General features: G+C 34.4%; 1 pseudogene; it reads right to left on the reverse strand.

Moving 5' to 3' along the window:
* Nucleotides 1-1,488: 1,488 nt before the first annotated feature.
* LOC106319911 lies at nt 1,489-3,335 on the reverse strand (annotated as a pseudogene).
* Between the last annotated feature and the right edge of the window lie 2,989 nt (nt 3,336-6,324).

Here is a 6,324-nt window from a genome sequence, read left to right on the forward strand (position 1 = left end):
TCAAGGGACATGTGTTAATCCGTTAAGAAAAGTAAATGATTTATCTGGTTTTAGAAAAATGAAAAATAAATGAATAATTATAATATTAATATTTTTTTATTTTAGAAATTTTGGTCGGCTCTAATAGATGGAGTTGCTCTTACGTTCGTATAAATTCATGCTCTGATCCCAGTAAAAAAAGTGTATAAAAGAAAGAGAAAGAAACTACGCTTTTGTGCCAAGGTGAAAGAAAGATGCTTTTAGTGTCGGATCTAGAAAATATTTTGAACAGGAGCATATATTTTTCTTTTGATATTTTGCGTGAATGTGTTTATATCTTTAATAAAGATACCATTTAAAAGAAAAATTTAACTAAACAGTATTATAACTGAAAGAAGAAATAATAAATCTACTAACAAAGTAAATGAAAAATCTAGAACTGTTAGCTTAAAATAAAATTGAATAGAATGAAAAGAAATTTGTTGGGAAAAAAAAATTGAATGAAAAGAACAAATGACCTGAAAAGATTCGAAGGAAGAGAACATCAAGTGAAAAATGAAATATAACGCAAGGAAAAAAAAATCAGAAAAAAATAAAGAAAGGAAAAAATATATAAAAACAGTGTACAAGGGGGCAAGGGGGGTTTAGAACCTTGGTTAGGTGGGGGCATAGAGAGAACTTTAGCCAACTAAGCTACAAGATAATCAAAGAAATTAAATTTACTTGTACCTTTTACTGGGAGCAGCTGCACCCATCCTGGCCAACGTAGATCCGCGCTCAAAGGAAGAAAACAAAATCAAATAAATGTTAATTCAATTAAAATTAAACGTATGGCTTTGGGACAGACAATATGATTGTAAAGGTTTAAAGGGCATTTTTCCATTTTTGGTTGCGAATATATTTCCCTTAATGGAACATAGAACAACCAAAAAAAAACTCATAAAGATTCACATTGCATGTCCTTAAGAAAACAATTGATTGTTAAATTAGCAAAGTTTCCACAATACAAGAATACAAAAAAATTGGCAAAATTTGTACTTTATCCGAAATAATGGAGATTGAATAGTTTTGATCAAGACCAACATATATATTAGTATTTTCTTCATCCGGATTTCAGTGGCCTAGTCTTGAAGCTGTAGTGGAGTTCTTTTTAATTTTTCTCTCATTTTGAGTTATTCTTAACGTAAAGAAAACAAATTAAATATCTACTAGAAAAGCTTTTGACCAAAAAAAAAATAATATCTACTAGAAAAGCTAATCAAACACATACGAGTTATATTACAAACGGAAGCAAATACAGTACGAACTGCTTAAGTCAAAGCTAGAAACTATTACATCCATTCAAGTATTCAACCATATATAACACAAACACCAATAAAACCCACAACACAAAGTTGTTCACAAGTTAAAAGGTAAAAAAAAGGAGTAATATAAACTCCAAAAAATGATGTTTTACAAGAACACATGTATGTCAACGACGAAGGAAAAAATGGCTCAAAATAATAGCTATCAATCTATGGTTATCATCATATCATCTGTACCGGGTGCAGATTGGCTCTTTGTCCTGGCGATTGGGAGTAGAGAAGGAGTTTTTCCCGGAGTTTTTGACGTCAGTCTCTCTCTGCTTGGACTGCCCAATCTGTTCTCAAGAGTGCAAACAACATGAGAGAAGCACATGTCGCTTGAGCCGCAAGCAAGCCAAACCAGAGACCTGGAAACCCTAGTTTGAAAACGAACTCTAACAGGATAGCCACTGGCATGCCCACAAAGTAAAAAGAACCCATGTTTATATTGGCACCAAGTGTAGGTCTTGCTCAGCCTCTCAAAACTCCACAACCGGTCGTCTGAGGGCAGTTCCCGAGTTCACATAGACCTGCGATGGGCAATGCAATTGAAGTCAGCTCAAGAATCTCAGCATCCGTGGTAAACAAACGTCCCCATCGGTGCCTAACCAGTACGGTGAACACCATTGCCATTAGGCCCAAGGCGGTGGCGCAGAAGAGGGAAATGATCATGGATACATGAGCTTTCACCGGGCGTTTAGCCCCCAGCTCGTTGCTGATTCTAGTGGAGACACCGAGGCTGAGAGAGGATGGGAAGACGTAGACTAAAGCTGTTATTTGGATCAAGATTCCCATGGAAGCAACGGTAGCTCTAGGGTTGACCAAAAGTCCACACAAAATGATCATGAACTCGTACCACCACCACTCCAAACAAACAGAACACAAGTGGGTATTGCAAGCGAGAGCAATGACGACCAACCTTTAAGAGAGTCAATAGAAAGTGGTACCCATGTATCACTATGCACGCTCGTGAAATACACAAAGGAAGATAAGAGGACTACGAGGTTGAGATTGGTTAGGACCATAGCTATTGCGACTCCCGCTACACCCATCTCTAGCTTCACAACAAGGAAAAAGGTTAAGGGAACGTGAAGGAGAACGGACACAGCCGTAGAGTAAGTCACGGGCAAGGTAATGTTTTGTGTTCGGAGGTAAACACGAAGAGGGTGAAGAAAAGAGAGGAGGAAGAGGTCAGGGATAGCGAAAAGAAGGAATTTTTGTGCAATTGAAGATATCTCTTCGTCTTGGCCACACCACAAGAGGATTCGTCTCATATTGAGCCAAGAGAAGGAGATGGGGACCGAACATGAGAGGAGGAGGAGGACGGTTCTTTGAAGGGTTAGTCCTAAAAGCTTCATTTGTTTAGCACCGTAAGCTTGGCCGCAGATTGGTTCCATCCCCGTGGACAAGCCGGAGATGACGGAGTAGCCGGTGATATTAGCAAAGCCGATGGAGAGAGATCCTCCAGCTAACTCAAGCTCGCCAAGGTAGCCGAGGAACAACATCGATATCATTGCTCTTGAGTACATTAGAAGTCCGGTCATTGCCGTTGGCCCAGAGATTCTTCCGATCGCCTTCACTTCCTCCAAGCCCTGCCGCCAAAATATCGACAGAAAAGCAAGAACAAGAACCGTCTATAGATATTTTTAATCAACCCCAACTTTTGTCTTTTTGGTTAACCGTTAATGGTATTAATCAAATTAATACCTTTACGGAAAAAATATAATACAGTACTCGAACCTAGAATAGAGTATTGAAAAAAGAAAATATTATGTACCTCAAGAAAAGTTGGCCATCTATTAAGGTTTAGAGAATCGTTATCGGTGAATTCAGAATATTGGGGATAGTTTGAGTCGCATGTTTCGAGTTTTGAGAAATGTGTTTTGTCTTTAGAAGATAGTAAGGAAGATGAAGAAGATGGTGTTATATCACACATGGTTCTTCAGACGAGTAAAATGGATTTTGGGCGGTGTAGAGATAATGAGACAAAGAGACACAGCTCAGAGCTTTCAAGTCTTTTGGAGGCAAAATGATTTTTGCAAATAATAAAACAACAGAGAGGAACGATTTTTTTTTAATGTGGTATTATTGGTTGGGACTTTTGTAGGATTTCTGTATTTATAGTTGCGTAGAATTGTTGTCATTTCGACATGTGGCTCTAATTAAACTAGTTTTTATTTCTGTTTCCTTTTATCATCTTTTATAATTTAATGGAAGTGGGATACTATTGACTTAAATAATGACACTAGGATTCCACCAGATTAAAAACAATATTCATAGGATAATGAACTATATATCTTTAAAATAAATTCCAGAAAATTTTGAATAATTGTCCTTCAATCTAAAGTATTTTAAGTTTTAACCACTTGATCAATGATGAACTAGTTTTAAACTGCTGTCAAAAAAAAAAAAAAAAAAGAACTAGTTTAAACCGCGAAAACATTACCAACAATATCATCTTTCGGTTATGTTAGCTATCCAGGTCCCGATAGTTCTAAGACTATGTATATTGGTTTAGTTTTTTCAACACTCTATATTACCTTAACATATCATCTTCTATTTCTTCCACATATACATATAATATTTATATTTTATAATAATTTTTTAATAAAAAATCAATATTTTATCTATTTATTTTTGTTTAATGTTTCATTTCTTGATTTTGTAACTAAATAATAACAGTTAAGAGAAACAAATTTTCTTTAAAAAAATAATTAATGTAAAATTAAATAAAAATAGTTAGAGTTGAAATTTTATGAAATATTTAATAAAAATATAATGATTGAAAATGTTTACAACTTTAGTCAAAAAAAAAAAAGAAAATGTTTACAACTTATGATAAAATATTTTTTTGTATATGTCCAAATCATATAAACCTGGTCTCTATTAATAGATCATCAAAAGTTATAAATTTTGATACAATGTATTAAAATAAATAAATTTATTTTGCTGTGAAATAAATGACTTATAATAAGAAAGATGAATATGAAAATCCAATTACTATCAACAACCAATAAAAAGCAGCTTTCAATATGTTGAATAAATTTAACACCAAAAAATCCACGTAATGTTTTATTTTTTTTCAACAGACTTACTATAATCATTTAACAGTTTAAATAAATATTCAACATGCCCATTGTAAGTAGTTTAACATTAAAAACTGAAGGAGAAAAGCAACTAACAGGTTTAAAAGTTGCAAAAATATGTATGTCTATATAACATCTTCTTTTCGCAGATGATAATTATTCTTCTGTGAAACATAAAAAGAAAAATGTCAAAACATCTTAAATATATTGAAGGATTACGAGGCGGTGCAAGACAACAAATCAATTTTCATAAATCAATATTTCAATTTGTGCATAAGGTTAAAAAAATTTCTCGGCAAGAGATATAAGATATTTTAGGGATCTAGAACATTGGAGAAATAGGAACATATTTGGGAATTCCTGAAAACCTATGTGGATCAAAGACCTAAGTATTTTATTTTATTTAGGACAAACTAAACAATAGAGTAAATGGATAAACTTTCAAATTTTTCACGAAAGAAGAAAAATAAATAATTATAAAGTGAGTTGTTACTGGTAATTTTTTGCTTTTGCATACCAAAGACAGTACCAAAGAAATTGACGAGTGCTATTGCCATTTTTAGTGGAGTTCTAGGGACAATATCAAAGATATGCATTAACAATCATGGGATAAGTCATGCAAACATAAGTATGAAGGTGATTGAGTTTTACATAACTCAATGACTTTAACACAGCTATGTTAGGGAAACAATTATGATGGTTGATAAAGAAACCAAATTTGTTATTCTCTTGAGTATTTAAAGGACATTATTTCAGGAATCCCTCACTTTTAGAACCGATTAGATCGTATTCACAATAATATGGATGGTGGAGCATTGTATCAGCTAATCTTTGGTTAACACATGATTAATCAAAAGGATGGGATCATGGACATCCATCTCAGTATAGAATGATCTTTCGCTCCCAACCCCTCATCCTGGACCAGCAAACGGTAATCAAAACTCTCATCTTCCAGACCTAATTGTAGACTTTGTCATCAATACAACATCGAGAGCATAGAATTTACAAGAAATTAGGGCTTTGGTGGACCTGATGATACAAAAATCATAGAAAGTGTTCCATTAAGTTGACAGGGTGTATCCTGATTCAGTGAGGACATCTCCAGTGCTAGATGTCAATATGTTGAAGGCTTTCTCTTGGAAAGTTAAGCATTTCTTATGGTAAATAGTTTCAGGATGTATTTCGGTTAAGACACATTTACGAGCAAGAGGTATTCGTTGCCACACTCACTGTGCGAAATGTGGACCAACGGAGGAATCAACAAACCATATATTTTTATAATGTTCACTGATACAATAAAAATGAATCCTTGCTACTGTCAAGTTAACAGTGGTACTTGTAATATTTGAGATTCAATCCAGAGGACCAGTTTACTCTTTACTCTCATGAGTTCAATAATAAGCTGAGAAACATGTGAAGTTTTGAGAATTAATTGTGACGCAAGTAACTAGAATACCTAGATGGTTCAAATTCGATTTAAATAAAGCCGGCTTAGGGTTATTAATCGGGTGTCAATGCAAAACTGAACGACTATTCAAGTGCAATGAGGTGCACTTTAGAACTCAGATCACTCGGCTAGAACAATCCACTATCGTGGTCTTGCTCCCTTTACAGATCGGTCTTGAATCTTAAGTTCTCACTTGGAACAAGACGCGATAACAAGCCTTAGAGACAAGATCTGATTAGTTCACTTAATACCCTAATATCTACTCTCGCTGATTAGGGATACAAAGCTCATCCAATATATGTCAATTTATCTCCTAAGCGGTTAGCTAGGTGATTAAATCAGAAATCGAACATTAAGTGAGAAATTCAATGTAAGCAGTAAGAACAATATGAATGAAGAACAGTTAAGATCACAATTCAGAACATGCGGCTAACACCCTACAACCCTAAGCAAGCTTAGCCTACTACTC

This window comes from Brassica oleracea, unplaced genomic scaffold (assembly GCF_000695525.1).
Source record: "Brassica oleracea var. oleracea cultivar TO1000 unplaced genomic scaffold, BOL UnpScaffold00686, whole genome shotgun sequence".
Lineage (NCBI taxonomy): Eukaryota > Viridiplantae > Streptophyta > Magnoliopsida > Brassicales > Brassicaceae > Brassica > Brassica oleracea.